The 16,226-nt window shown below is 42.6% G+C and overlaps 1 long non-coding RNA gene across 2 annotated transcripts in view; it reads left to right on the top strand.

Annotated features, from left to right (window-relative positions):
• The window catches only part of LOC106507478, an 87,225-nt gene extending 72,641 nt beyond the window's left edge, over window positions 1-14,584 (top strand). For both annotated transcript variants that reach the window (XR_002343923.1, XR_001303509.2), the window contains exons 4-8: window positions 1,958-2,107; window positions 6,644-6,813; window positions 8,994-9,135; window positions 12,018-12,107; window positions 14,259-14,584. This is a non-coding gene — a long non-coding RNA (uncharacterized LOC106507478). The remainder of the gene's footprint in view (window positions 1-1,957; window positions 2,108-6,643; window positions 6,814-8,993; window positions 9,136-12,017; window positions 12,108-14,258) is intronic.

The following is a 16,226-nucleotide window of genomic DNA, read 5'->3' as shown; positions in this document are numbered from 1 at the left end:
TTGTGAGATAGATTGTACTGTCTCCATCATCAAGGGGCAGAAATAAGACCCAGGCAGTTTAAGTAACTTGTCCAAGGTCTGGAGCACAGCCCATGGCCTCCAACAGAGTCAGTCCTCAGTAAGTGGTTGTTAATGAACACAGCTCATGTCAAAACGGACCGTGGCTTGAAAGTCTCCAACACACATTCAGTTTCTTGCTGTCCTGCTCCATCCTAGCAGCCACTGAATTCCTCTAGGAGCTTCACTCTTTCACTCATCAATGCAGTGAACCCTCAATGAGGCCCACTATGTGCCAGGCCCTGGTCGAAGCACTAAGCCCAGCAGTGGGGAAGGCCCGGGCCCTCACGGAGCTCATACCCTAATGGTGGGGGCAGACAGCAAGAAGAAAGACGTCCACCAGACAATTTCAGATTGTGATAAACTGTCAGAAACACACAGGGTGATGTGTCAGAGATCAAGTGAGCAGAGGTGCCTGTGGGAGGTTTTTACGGGGTCTCTGAAGCGCTGCTCTAGATCATCCTGGCCATTCATATACACAGTCATTCAGCACTGTCCTACAGCCCAGCAGTTCTGATATCTACAAGCTCCAGCTTTTTTATATTTGAAGTACAGTTGATTTACAATGTTGTGTTAATTTCTGCTATACAGCCAAGTGATTCAGTTACACATATACAACCATTTTTTAAAACAATATTCTTTTTTATTATAGTTTATCACAGGATATGGACTATAGTTCCCTATGCTATAGAGTAGGGCCTGGTTTTTTATCCATTCTACATATGATAGTTTGTATCTGCTAACCCCAAATTCCCGCTCCATCCCTCCCGCAGCCCCCTGGCAACCACAAGTATGTTCTCTATGTCTGAGTCTCTGTTTCTGTTTTGTGGATAAGTTCATTTGTGTCATATTTTAGATTCCACATATAAGTGATACCATATGATATTTGTCTTTCTCTTTCTCATTTCACTTAGTATGAGAATCTCTAGTTGCATCCATGTGGCTGCAAATGGCATTATTTCATTCTTTTTTATGGCTGAGTAGTATTCCGTTGTATATACATACCACATCTTTTTTATCCATTCATCTGTCAATAGACATTTAGGTTGTTTCCAAGTCTTGGCTATTGTGAATAATGTATAAGCTTCGATTTAAGGACTGTTTTAAAGAGCTCATATTACTATTAAAATACTGTTTGGATGGGAGTTCCCGTTGTGGTGCAGTGGTTAACGAATTCGACTAGGAACCATGAGGTTGTGGGTTTGATCCCTGGCCTTGCTCAGTGGGTTAAGGACCTGGCATTGCCATGAGCTGTGGTGTAGGTTGCAGATGCAGCTTGGATCCTGCATGCATTGCTGTGGCTCTGGTGTAGGCCCCTAGCCTGGGAACCTCCATATGCCGTGGGAGCAGCCCTAGAAAAGGCAAAAAGACAAAAAAAAAAAAAAATACTGTTTGGATGGAAATTTTTAATAACTGTTGTGCATGTCGCCGCTTTATTAACCACTCAAGTAAAGTTTTGAGGGCTCTCAGCTCATACTCAAGGGTCCCACTTAATGATGATTTTGTTATTTCCTTTTGTCTATCAACTGCCATTTCTTAGTGCAGCAGCATCGGTAGAGCCCTCATATTTTTACTCAGTCCTGAGCTGTGACCTGGAAGAACTTACTGATGAATGATAAGGTCAATGGTCTTTGGTAAAACTGTTTTCGATTATCCCTGAGATGGGGAAGGAGGACAAGCAGGGAAAGTAGTGGTAGTAAATCCTTTTCTTTCTTGCGCAAATTACTAAGAGCACACAACTAGTTAATGACAGAGCCCAGGTAAGAACACAGCATCCCAACCAAGTTCAGGGCTCTTTGTACTCTACACCACAGGAAAATGTGGAGCCTCAGTGCTGTCATCCATACAAAGAAGAATTGCTGTAAATGATCTGAGGGTCTTTCTGGCTTTCTCACTCTAGGATGGAGGACTTTCACTTCTGGCCAACATGGAGTCACAGGAACTTGGATTTACCCTCCGATGGAGACAACCAAAATCACTGACAAAATATAGGAAGCAAGAGCTTTGAAGGCAGTGTGCATTAAGCCATGAAGAATAGATGAAAAAGAAGGTGAGCCAGTGATTTTCCTAGCTTCTGTTTTGAAAGAGCTCCTAGGCTGTGGGGCAAAGCTGGGGAGCCCAGGAAACACCCAGCTAATTTTCTGAGTTGAAGGTACAGAGCTGAGAATCTAAAAGACTGAATGAACTAGCACAGGACAGGGGCCTGTAGGGGGGATAGTTGCACAGGAAGAAAACCCCCAGATCCACGGAGGACTCTCCTTAAGTATTCAGCAGACACCTGATCCATGTAGGCAAGTGAAAAGACTCTCTAAGGCCAGAGAAAGAGTCACTCAAAAGGTTGAGAGGGAACAGCATACAGCATTCATACAGACAGGGAAAAAGAGCTACTCCCAAGCGTAAAACTGGAAAACTTCATAAATCATAAGACACTGGATGGAGTGTTTGGAAAGATCTTGCCTCAGGACTGGGGAATAGAACAGTGAGGCCTGGACTAAAAGTTTCCCTGGTCCCATTTCATAGGCTTAAAAAGAAGATCTAAAGGATCAGATTATTTCCAAGTAACTTAACATGATCCCAGAAAAAAGCTCAAGAGTATTTACAGGAGTACAAAAATAGCCATCAACCAAGAAAGTAAAATCCACAATGTTTGGCATCCAATCAAAGATTAACAAGCCCGCAGAAGCAGGTAAATTTGACAAGTAATGAGAATAATTCATCAGTTGACACAAACCTAGAACTGACACTGATGTTAGAATTAGCAAATAGGAACTTTGAAAGTTATTATAACTACATTCCATTATATGTTATAACTGTTCGTCGCAGTTAAGTAGAGGCATGGAAGGTATAAAAAAGACCGAAAGTACAAACTTTCAGTTATAAGATGAATAAGTTCCAGAAACCTAATGTATAACATGGTAACTTAGTCAACAGTAATATATTATATACTAGAAATTTGCTAAGAGTATAGGTCTGAAATCTTCTCACCACACACACACACACAAACATGGAAGGTGATGAGTATGTTAGTGAGTTTGATTGTGGGAGTCATTCCAAAATATAAATATATATAAAAACATCACCTTGTATACCTTAAAATATGTAATTATTTGTCAAAAACAAATATAACTTTATTAAACTGGAAAAAAGATCCAAGTCAAATCTCTCTAGAGATGAGAAGTATAATGTCTGAGATGAAAAATACACTGGATGGGAGTAATAGTAGAGCAGATAATTCAGAAGAAAATATTCATGAATTTGAAAATGTAATAATAGAAACTATCCAAAATGAAAAAATTAAAACACCATTGGTGATCTTTGGAACAATTCCAAATGCCCTAAGACACATAATTCAAGTTCTTGAAGGACTAAGGGGGACTTAGGACAGCAAAAAAAATTTTTTTTGAAGAAATAAAAGTCAAAAATGTTCTGAATTTCTTGAAAACTATAAATCCACAGATCCAAGAAGTTCGATGAATCCCAATACAAGAAATATGAAAAAAAAATAAAAACACATCAAGATACATTGTAATCAAATTTTTCAAAGCCAGTAAAAAGGAGATAAAACATTTAAAGTAGCCAGAGGATTGACCAACAAGGGGTTAATTCCAAAATATACAACAGCTCATACAGCTCAATAGCAAAAACAAACAATCCAATTTAAAAATGGGCAGAAGGAGTTTCCCGTGTTTCTTTTGTGAAAACAAATCTGACTAGTATCCATGAGGACATGGGTTCAATCCCTGCCTCACTCAGTAGGTTCAGGATCTGGAATTGCCATGAGCTGTGGTGTAAGTTGCAGATTTGGCTCAGATCTGGCACTGCGGTGGCTGTGGTGTAGACTGATGGCTACAGCTCCAATTTGACCCCTCGCCTGGGAATCTCCAAGTGCAATGGGTGTGGCCCTAAAAGACAAATAAATAAATAAATAAAAATGGACAGAAAATGAAATAGACATTTCTCCAAAGAAGACATATAGATGACCAACAGGTACGTGGAAAGATGCTCAACATCACTAATTATTAGAGAAATGCAAATCAAAACACAATATCACCTCACACTGGTCAGATTGGCCATTATCAAAAGATCAACATAATAAATGGTGGAGAGAGTGTGGGAAAAAGGGAACCCTCGTACACTGATGGCGGAAAATAGCATAGGGGTTGCATAGAAAACTTAAAATAGAATTATCATATGATCCAGCAATCTCATTCCTGGGCATATATCTGGAAAAGACAAAAACTCTAATTCAAAAAGATACATGTACCCCAGTGTTCACAGCAGCACTGTTTACACAATAGCAAAGACATGGAAACAACCCAAACACCTATGTATAGATATATAGATATATCTTTAGAAGATACATACACACAATGAAATATTATTCAGCCATAAAAAAGAATAGAATATTGCCCTTTGTGGCAACATGGATGGACCTAGAGATTATCGTACTAAGTGAAGTAAGTCAGGCAGAGAAAGATAAGAATTACATGATACCGCTTATATGTGGAATATAAAAAATAATACAAATGAATCTACAGACAAAACAGAAAGACTCACAGACATAGAAAACAAACTTAAGGTTACTGAAGATGAGATGGGGAAAGACAAAACAGAAAGACTCACAGACATAGAAAACAAACTTAAGGTTACTGAAGATGAGATGGGGAAAGATAAATGAGGAATAAGGGATTAACAGTTACACACTTATATTTGTAAACATATACAAAGTAAATAAACAACAAGGATTTACTGTATAACACAGGGAAAAACATTCAGTATCTTGTAATAACCTATAATGGACAAGAATCTGAATCTGTGTTATCTAGATATATCTAAATCACTTTGCTGTACACCTGCAACTTACACAGTATTCTAAAGCAACTATACTTCAATAAAAATAAAAAATAAGAATGAAGTAGCCAGAGGAAAAGACACGTTCCATAGAGAAAAACAAAAGGATGATAGCAGATTTATCTTCAGAAAAAAAAGAAGTGAGAAGACAGTAGAGCAACATACTTAAAGTTTTGAAAGGAAAAAAAGTATCAATCTAGGATTCTTTTCCCACCATAAATATCCTTTAAAACAAAGATGAATGCGACAATATTATTTGGTGATTAAAAGGAATAAAGTACTGTATACATGCTGCAGTATGGATGAACCTTAAAAATATGCTGCATGAAAGAAACATGTTACAGAAGATTGGATATTGTATGACTCACTTACATGAACTATTCAGAATAAGCACATCTACAGAGGCAAAAAGTAGAGTAGTTGCTGCCTAGAGCTGGGAGGGTCAAGGGGAGAGAGGAATTGAGAGTGACTGCAAATGCTACAGGCTCTTTTCTGGGAGTGAGGAAAACAGGAAATTAGATCATGGTTATGGCTGCCCAGCTCTGTCAATATCCTAAACATCACTGAATTATATCTTCTATCAAAGTCAAGTCTACGGTATGGGAGTACCATCTCAATAAAGATTTTTTTAAAAGGCAAAATAAAGACTCTTGAGGATATACAAAAGATGAAAGAATTCATCACCAATGGAGCTAAACTCCAAGAAATATTAAAGGAAGTCCTTTTTCAGATGGACGGAAAATGATACCAGATGGAAATATGGAGGTACACAAGGGAATGAAAAGTATTGGAAACAGTAACTACATGGAAATAGATTATGAAGAGTTTCCCATGTCAGTATTCTAAATTGAATATTTACCAGCTGCACGGTTTTCCATCCTCAGGACTCACCATCATTACTTAAATCTCACTAAGATGGGTGGGGCCGGGATCACACAGGTGAGGAGCTGACCTTACATAGGGAGAAAGAAACTTTTCCACTGCTAGATTGCAGAGGAAGATTTTTTCCTTCCCCCCCCCCCTTTTTTTTTTTTTTTTTTTGATCATAAAGTAAGAGGAAGCATAGGATGGCAAAACAGAAAATAGATCTTCCTTGCCAGAGTGAAGTTCAAAATAGAAACCATGGCAGCTTGCAAGGATTTTTGTGGGTAAATATAACATGGAGATTTAGAATCACGAATAAACAGAAAAGTGTCCTGCTCAAGACTATAGATAGAATTGGATTGGATGTAAGCAGTTATTTAGGCCAGTTGCAGTGGGTGAGATAGCTAATTGTATCGAGGTGTGTGCACATCTTCAAGTGGAAAAGCCCCGGCCGGCACCATCTTAATCAGTGGATCCGAGCAAACCCAAGCTGAGAGACATTCTAGAAAAATAGCTGGTCTTCAAAGTGGTCGAGTCATGAAGGACAACGGAAAACTGAGGACCTGTCATAGATTAGAGGAGATTAAGGAGATGCGACAGCCAAATGTAATATGGGATCCTGGATGGTGATCCTAAAAGAGAAGAAGGGAATTCTGGAACAAATGGTCAACGTTGAGTTAGATCTGTATTTTAGATAATAGTTTTGTTTCAGTGTTAATTTCTTGGTTTTGGTCAATGTGCTCTGGAATTCAGATGTTAGCCTTAGGGGAAGTTAAATGAATGTTAGGAACTCTTACTACTTCTTCAGCGTTTGTGTAGATAAAAAATAATTGCTGCATAAAAAGTTGTCTAAAGCTGTATTATTTATCAGGTCATCAGTTGGCCGGCAATCTCAACCATCTGGAACAGAACTGAAGTCCTAAAATGAAAGAGCTTTCAAACACAAGAAAATGAGTCATCGCCAAGCCCAGGCAATGATAATACCTGTATGTTTGGGACCTAAACTTGATCTTGGATGTAACATGCCATCAATGGCCTAAGGTAGGTTCTTTTTTTTTTTTTTTGTCTTTTTAGCTATTTCTTGGGCCGCTCCCTTGGCATATGGAGGTTCCCAGGCTAGGGGTCAAATCGGAGCTGCAGTCACTGGCCTACGCCAGAGCCACAGCAACGTGGAATCCGAGCCGCATCTGCAACCTACACCACAGCTCACGGCAACGCCAGATCGTTAACCCACTGAGCAAGGGCAGGGACCCAACCCACAACCTCATGGTTCCTAGTCGGATTCGTAAGGGCAGGACCCAACCCACAACCTCATGGTTCCTAGTCGGATTCGTTAACCACTGCGCCATGACGGGAACTCCCAAGGTAGGTTCTTAATAACAGGTGGATCATCTTCCCTTATATAGGCAGCCTCTCCCAAAAGCTTGTCACGGTGGTGGCCGGGAAGTTAAAAGCCTAGTTGTTTTGTTATTGTTGTCATGTCTTCTCCCTCATTCATTCTTTCAATAAGTATGTATTGAGCACTTACGAACAATTATACTCCAGTCAGCCACTTTTTGTGAGTCTGCAGGAAGTTTTCATTCTTGTTCTTCTTCTAAACCAAGACTCAGCAGACTTTATCTGTTAAGGGCCACAGACAACATATTTTAGTTCTTGAAAGCCGTATGGTCTCCACCTTAACTACTCCAATTTATCTTCATAGCACAAAAGCAGCCTAGAAAACACAGCAATGAGTGGGGATAGTGTTCCAATAAAACTTAATTTATGGGGAGAAAAAAAGATAGCGAACCAAAATGGGCCCATGGATTGTCATTTGCCAACTTCTGTCCTAAAAAATTCAAGAAATACATGAATATTCCTCCAGCCTAATATGGATGATAATCTCAGTCTCATCCAGAACTCCTAAATGAATGTCTCCAAAATAATTTAGCTTTCAAATTAGGTCATATGATGGACATGTGCTTCGGAATTTCACAAATAGAGTAGGACATTTTCTCTTGAACAGTTGCCTTTAGAAGTTTCTTTTTACATATAAAAATACTTAAGATGACTTAAGCTGTCAAGCAAAGGCATGCATGCAACCAGAAGTTAGCCTCTGGAGGCCTCCCTGACCCTTGACCCTTTTGGGGTTGCAATTCGGCATCTGTGACTGGTCTTTGTTCTTCGATATTATGCTTCAAATGCAGTTCAGTAAAGCCACAATTACAGATTCCAAATGCGCATTCTCATCATTGCTTTTGAAAGGGGTTGTTTTAGAGAGCGTGGAATGGCTCTGGAAATGAACAGAGAAGGCAACAAATAGCAATCTGGTGTCTGGTTGCCTTTGCTCTGGGGAGGAGAGGCATTTCTGAAATCTGCCTGGATGACAAAATTTGGCCTGAGTTACCTGCCCACAAGGAGTCAGAAACAGTCTCGCCTCCAGAAACCATGGGGGCCACTGACCTGCTGCCCAAGTCATGACGCTCAAGGTGAAGCTTGACTCACCCCTGCCAGCTAGCCAGCTCTTCTCTGAACCTCAGCTTCCCTCAAGCGAGTAATTTATAGCAATGTTCATTTTCGCCTCACATTGGATGCCATACTTTTAATGGGTAGAGAAGCAGCTTTCACTACCATGTGGAAAAATAATGAAATGTTCTTAAGTGTCTGACCCCAAGGTGTATTCTCACTGTTAAGGCCCCGTTCCATTTTCAGATTTACAACCAGAACTTGTAGGCAAAGCTTTATTTTTGGCTCAAAATACAACATTAAATAAATATCCATTTTATAGTATTCAAAAATGAGGAATTTCTACCCACACATTGACTCAAGTTTACCATACACAAAAAGAAGGCTTTAAACCAGCCTTTCCCAATAGAAGCCATTTAGCAAGACTTTAGGAATTCCGTGAACTATCAGTTAAGGGTATATCTGGCGGCATTTCACAAAAAGTCAACTATCAGTAGCTGAACCAAATAGGGGTTTGTTTTTATTTCCTATGACAGGCATTGAAATGTGGCAAACAAATTGGAACGAGGTGCTTCCGTTTAGCGATGTCACTGTAGATCCCGGATCCTTCTGTCTTTCCTCTTAGCTCTGGAAATGAACAGAGAAGGCCCCAAATAGCAATCTGGTGTCTAGTGGCCTTTGCTCTGGGGAGGAGAGCAAAGATGTCTGTTGGCATCTCATTCTAAGTAACAGTTCAGCTGCCGTAGCTCCAGACATCACATCCATTTTCCAAGCAGGAAGAAGACATTTCCTGAAGTGGCTTCCTCCTTTTTATTCGTGAAGGAAAAACTATGTTGGTGGCCCCTCAAGACTCCTGACATCCACACACAGACTTCCCTTTGCAGTGGACATTTATGAGCCATACGACCCTCCCTGGCGGTAAGGATGCAGCGAGACTGTTGGCTTTCTAATAACCACGATAATAGAGGGTTGCAAGGAAGAAGGGGGTGGATGGGCATCTGATGCGCCAACTCACCTTGTCTACCACAACACCTCGTATGTATTTTTACAGTTCCTCGTGTGTATGTTTCCTATTTGTCAATAATAAAAGTATTTTTTATTCACAAAGTAATTTTAAAGTGTTATTGCAGTGGAGTTCCGTTGTGGCTCAGTGGTAACGAACCCGACTAGATTCCATGATCCTCCTTCGGGTTCCATCCCTGGCCCTGCTCAGTGGGTTAATAAGGATCCGGCGTTGCCATAAGCTGCAGTTAGGTCGAAGACGTGGCTCGGATCTGGCGTTGCTGTGGCTGTAGCGTAGGCCAGCAGCTGCAGCTCTGATTCTACCCCTAGCCTGGGAACTTCCATATGCTGTGGGTGAAGCTCTGAAAAAAAAAAAAAAGAAAGAAAAATGTTATTGCAGTGCTAACTGAATTGTTACTGAAATCATTGCTTCTAGCCCAATAAAAAAAAAAAAAAAAAAAAAAGGAGTTCCTGTCGTGGCTCAGTGGTTAATGAATCTGACTAGGAACCATGAGGTCGTGGGTTTGATCCCTGACCTTGCTCAGTGGGTTAAGGATCCGGCATTGCCGTGAGCTGTGGTGCAGGTCAAATACGAGGCTTGGCTCCGACATTGCTGTGGCTCTGGCATAGACTGGTGGCTACAACTCCGATTCGACCCCTAGCCTGGGAACCTCCATATGCCACGGGACGGACCTAGAAAAGGCGAAAAAAGACAAAAAAAAAAAAAAAAAAAAAAAAAAAAAAAAAAAAAAAAAGTTGATGTTTAAATAAATGTGGTTAGTTTATAATCACCCTTTCGCCACATGGTAGGAGTGGGCAAACCGTGGCCACAGGACACAGCAGCCCACCACCTGTTATAAATAAAGTTTTATTGAAACACAGACCAAGTCAATCATTTACTCTTGTCTGTGGCTGCTTTTGTGCTACTACAGCAGAGTGAGCCGTGGCAAAGACCATGTGACCCCACGCCTAAAATATTTACTCCCTGGCCCTCTACAGAAAAATTTGCAATTCCTGACTGATAGGATATGCCCCAGAAAGCTAATTCATCCTGCAGAACCTCAGACTCATCCTTCAAGACTGATTGAAGTATTTTTAATGAAAATAATATCCCCCTATGGTCCTGGGGACACCAGCTTTGCCAACTACACAGACTGATCTGGTCCCCATGTCTTCTGCACTGGGCCACAGGTTTTTTCTTTGTTTTAAACAAACCTTTCTCGTTTCCCATTAAAATAAGAAGATACTATGTATAAATCACCTACTTGGAGAAGAGGATTATTTAGCAAAACACTGTTCTTTTGAATTTGATTTTTTAAAACACCAAGCAATAAACCCACTCGCTCAGGGATCACTGTCATAGTCGAACCGATAAATTGCCTTGCTTTTATAGACTTTGCAAACAACAGCTTTTTAAGAAAAAAATAAATCTCGTCTCCATCAGGGCCAATAGGACGAGTCCAACAGAGCAAGGGGGGGGCTCATTGGAAACTGATTCCATTGTGTTTCCCTCCACCTCTGTTAAGATCAGGACCCATCCGCCCCTCTTACTGTGCCGTAATTCATCCCGACAGCCTCTGGGGCTTAATTAATGGTCCTCCTTTCCTAATGGAACAGTTAATCTCTCCAATATTAACTGTGGCTGATCTCAAGTTCTGGCTTTGGATAACAATCCAACAAACTTGGATGTGAATCTCCAGAATATTGTGCTGCCTTTGCCAGCCGCCCAAGGTAAAGCCCAGGAGGGACCCAGACGACCCGTGGCCTTCCCCAGTGCCTTCCTCCTGCCCTAGATTCTGAGCTGCTGACCACATGGCACGCTTTGCAGTGGATCAGCAGTTGTGGCCGGCTTGGCCTGCGGTGCTGCTAATTATATAAGCTATACTTACCTAGAAAGTATGGGTGGTTTCTTATGAATTGGCTACTGTGATTACAAATTAATTCCTAAAAGTAACCCAAAATGTGGGTTCCTCTTTTTTTTCACCCCAGCTCCTGCACTCCCCCCAAACAATGCGAATGCATGCAGAACAACAAAAAGCCATCTTTGTGGAGGAAGAAAGCAAATCCTTTTTTCTTTTGTTTTTGTTTGTTTATTTATTTATTTATTTTTTTGCTCACCTGCTTTGTGCTCTTGTCATGCTGTGAGGTTGTACCTTACCTGGCTGATGAGGAAACTGAGAGGTCAAAGGATTTGTCCAAGTCTCCAGAGATAAGTGCCTGCGCCAGGCTCGAGTGCAGGCCTGTCCTATTCCAAAAGCCACTTTGGGATCGTGAGATGACAAACTCAAGGACCCAGAGTCCACCTATGCACCTTGGATCTCTTGGGCCCTGGGCCTTTTAGCCAGCCTGGTCTGCCCATGCTGGGGCCCAGAAAGCCCATGATCCTGAATTCACAAAAGGAGCCAAGAATCCAAGCATACATAGTCCAGGGGAGGCCTGCAGCTGGAGCAGGGGAGGGTCACAAAAAGAATTCAAGACCCTGGTCTCACCACCTCCAATTCTTTTTTTTTTTTTTTTTTTTTTTGGCTTTTTAGGGCTGCACCCGAGGCATATGGAGGTTCCCAGGCTAGGGGTAGAATCAGACCCCCTACACCACAGCCACAGCAACGCAGGATCCGAGCCACGTCTGCAACATACACCACAGCTCATGGCAACACCGGCTTCCTAACCCACTGTGCAAGGCCAGGGATGGAACCCGCATCCTCATGGATCCTAGGTGGGTTCATTAACTGCTGAGCCATGAAGGGAACTCCCACATGCAATTCTTTGGTTCTCATCAACTTCACAATCACTTACAGGGCTATTAACTATGCTGCTCAGGGAGCCACTCAATTCGGCTCTCAACGCCTGAAGCAGACAGTGTTCCTGCCAAAGCCGGATTCTTTCAGGTCGGTTTTATACTCGTTTTATACATTTATCCCCAGCTTCTGTGTGCTTTGCTTCTAACTGCTCTTACCTACAGCTTTCTTCAGGGAAATACTCTTGAACCCCTGAGCCAATATGCCCTGTGTACAAAGAGCTAGAAGTTCCCGGAGGTTTAAATCCTCTCCAGGTGGCCTGTAGCCAGGTGGGGGGTTGGAAAGCCCAGCTCCGTTGCCTTGAGGTAGGACAAATTCTCAAGATGTCATTTATGCTCCAGAGATCCTGCAGGGTCAGGCTGAGCCTAGAACGTTCCCTTGGAATCAGCCCCTTCATCCCGTGCTTCCTCTTGTCTGACCTACTTTCCTCACTCCTCTTCCAGCTTCTCCTGGGAGCACACTCCTAATAAATGACTCATGCACAAATTGTCGTGCTTCCGGGTCTGCATCTGGGGAACAGCAGGTTAGACATTACTCGTTGCGATTTTGCATCTTCCAGCCGCATAGCTTTTCTGCCCTCATCCCCAGCCTCTTCTTCTGTCCCTGAGTTGCTCCACCTCCACCTCTGTTCTCTTCTGATGCTCTGTCTTTGGAGCTATCTTTTCTTTATGATGAGAACAAGCATAACGCTTACATATGAAACCATCCAAAAGCCAGAATCCAAACCAGGTTTATCTGATTGCACATTCGTGCTATTAACCACTGGGATGCCTACCCCTCAAGTTTTGTCTTGTAGCGCATCTCGGGATCCTGATGGTAGATTCTCTTCCAAAGACTCTAATTTGGATTCACCTCGAGGCGTTTTCTAGTTGAAATTCCCTCAAGCCTTTCTAGCTAACATTTAGAACCTGATGTCTGGCCCATCCAGTGTCCCCAAATGAAAGACATGATGTCTTTGAACTTTATTCATTCATGCTCATAGTCTGGAAAATATTGATTGAAAGCGTTATCTATCCTGGGCTCTGTCTAAAACACCAGGGATACACCATTATGGGATTGGGGAAGAAAGGGAGGGATATGAAAGGCTCTTAATCTCTCTTCTGGTTTTGATTTTCTTTAATGCCTTTTCCCAAACTCCACCCAAAGTTAAAAACAGTATAACATAGTAACAATGGGCTTTGGAAGGAAAAAAAAAAAGAAGCTGAGTTTTAAAATACTCCAAACAAGGAGTTCCCGCGTGGCTCGACAGAAACAAATGTGACTAGCATCCATGAGGACACAGGTTCGATCCCTGGCCTCGCTCAGTGGGTTAAGGATCCAGCATTGCCGTGAGCTGTGGTGTAGGTGGCAGATGTGGCTTGGATCCTCTGTGGCTGTGGCGTAGGCCACCTCCATTTGACCCCTAGCCTGGGAACTTCCATATGCTGCAGGTGCAGCCCTAAAAAAAAAAAAAAAAAAAAAAAAGTAAAATACTCCAAGCAAGATACTAACTCTGTGAGACTGATTCATGTAAGGTGACTTCTTTTTTTTTTAAATTATGACCATACCCGCTGATACGAAAGTTCCCAGGCCAGGGATGGAATCTAAACTGCAGCTGCAACCTGCACCACTGCAGTGGTATTCCCAACCCACTGAGCCACAGCAGGAACTCTGTTTCATGTAAGGTAACTCTTAGACAGTGTCTTAAACAGTGATTCTCAACCTGGGTGCATCTAGGAGCTATTTGGCAATGTGGAAACATTGTTTTGATTCTGGGGATGGGAATTCCCTTCGAGTGGGTAGAGATCAGAGGGGTAGCTTCTTGTCCTTCCTGCAGCACATAGACAGCCTCCCACAGAAAAGGGAAAAAAATGATGCCTAAATATTAATAGTGCTGAAGTTGAGAAACTCTGCCTTGTAATAATAGTTCCAAATTCATAATGGGGACATAGAAACAAAGGAACAATTAGCTTCCACTAAGTTCGTCCCCCCCTTTCCCTCCTTCCTCCCTCCCTGCCCCCCCTCCCCTGCACAGAACACAAACGCTTTCTCAGATCTGGGATTTTGCTGGGAAACATGAGTCCTGGTCTAACTCTCTACATGCCCCACTCAACCCCATCCCGTGAGCATTGCTTAAATCCACAAGGCAACTTTTCTCGCTTCAAAGGAGAGAGCCCATTCTCTCTGCAGTGACAGAGATTGAATAGGTGCTTATCATCCTAGCACATGTTGGGAGGTTAAGGTCTCTTTTCTTGTTTTCAGAAGATGGAAGCCACAAAAATATCATGTAGCATGAATAATGGCAACCAGATTTCATCCTGTGCTTTGCTGTAAAAACCAGGCAGCAGGCGTTTGCCTACATGAAGAGCAGCAGCGGGTCTACCTCCAGGTATGCTGGACTAACGCCTCTGGGCCTGATCCCACTCTGCCCTTTCCTAAAGCTACAGTCTTAACAAGTTTCACATCCTTTTTGCATCATGAATTAGAATTTGCCCAGACTAGGAAGCTATGGCCATGGATTCAGTCATGCTTTTTTTTTTTTTTTTTTTCTTTTCACAGCTGCACCTGTGGCATATGGAGGTTCCCAGGCTAGGGACTGAATTGGAGCTGCAGCTGCCAGCCTACACCACCGCCACAGCAACACCAGATCTGAGCCACATCTGTGACTTACACAGTAGTTTGCGGCAACGCCAGATCCTTAACCCACTGAGTGAAGCCAAGGATCAAACCCGCATCCTCAAGGACACTGTTTTGGGTTCTTAACCTGCTGAGCCACAACAGGAACTCCCTCTCCGTCTTTCTTGATTAGGGTTTCAAGTCACTCATTCCTGGGCTGTCCAGTATGATAGCCACTGACCACAAATGGCCGTTTAAATCTAAGTTAATGAAAATGCTTTACAAATCAACAGTTTAGTTCCTTGAGGATCATACTCACCACATTTCAAGGGTTCATTCGCCCCCATGACTAGCGACTACCATACTGGACAAGGCAACGCTGGAACACCGCTGTCATCGTAGAAAGTTGGGCAGCTCGATACCCATGATGTTGGCGATTCACTTCTGAGCTTCTTTGGGCCCTTGTTTCTTCAGCGGTGAAATGGAGACCATGTTTCCTGACCTGTCCCTTTTCCAGAATTATCGGGAAGGTGAACCAATGGAGTAGGTGTGCTTTGTAAAGTAGAAAAAAGCCTGCACATATAAGGATTGTGATGGGAGCCCAAATCGTTTCCGTTCGCAAAGATGGTCACACTTGCTTTTTTGCCAAGAAACCAGACTGCTTCTGTCCACGTCTTTTATTTCTGGGTTGATAAATGATTGCTCCAGGTGAATACCTTTAAGGTGAGGAAGTTTTGTGGGCATGGTTCCCGCCCCCTCTTCTTCATAACTGACGTCTTCATAACTGACATCTTCATAACTGACGAGTCCACAGTAAATGCACTGGTCTGTGCAAAGAGTTTTGTAGTTTGTGAATTTTGCCTTTGCCTCTTGATGACGTTCGCGCTATTGATCTGCACTGGCCTTCCACAAAGTCAGCCCAGCTCCCCGATCCCTAATGGGGCATTTGAGAAAATTCCATCTCTGGGCTTGAGGGAGTCTTTGAATTCTCCTTACTTCGTATCCACAAAGCCCTCCAAATCAAACAGAAGGCATAATTCCCATTAAGCCCTGAGTAGTCTTTGGTGTTTGCTCTGCTGTCAGCAAGGACACACTCTACTGAGAGAGCCAGCCTCTGTTTTCACTTAGACTTGTCCTGATCTGTCGTAAGTCGTAGCTTGATGAAAACATTATAAGACAATCAGAGTATGCATGTCAAGTAATTGGCTAAATTATGTCTGAGAAGCCTCAAAGCATGCCAGCCGGGCAGCTCAGGCAATCTAGAAGGTGCCATTGGAGCCTGGAAGGTGGAGCCATTCTCAGGCCTCTCAGCGGCCCTTGGGTCTTTCTGATGGTAATAACAAGGCTTGGCATTGGCGAGCTTTTCAGGGTGAAGATGTTGTATCGATGCCCACTACTGAGCCATACACACCATGAGTCGCTTCTTGTGCAAGGAGACACCATAGGCCAGAAAGTGGAGTCCTGGGATCAGGCAAGATAAGAGGGAAACTTAAGTGTTGCCTTGTTGCTCTTCCATGCATCGAGACTATCTCGGTGGGCAAAGCAGACAGAAATCCTGCCCTCAGGGGGCCTGCGTTTTAGTGGGGAGAGTGAAAGGGGGAGGGAAAAAGGTAA

The sequence above is a fragment of the Sus scrofa genome, chromosome 5 (assembly GCF_000003025.6).
Source record: "Sus scrofa isolate TJ Tabasco breed Duroc chromosome 5, Sscrofa11.1, whole genome shotgun sequence".
NCBI lineage: Eukaryota > Metazoa > Chordata > Mammalia > Artiodactyla > Suidae > Sus > Sus scrofa.
This window is presented reverse-complemented; position numbering and strand designations above follow the sequence as displayed.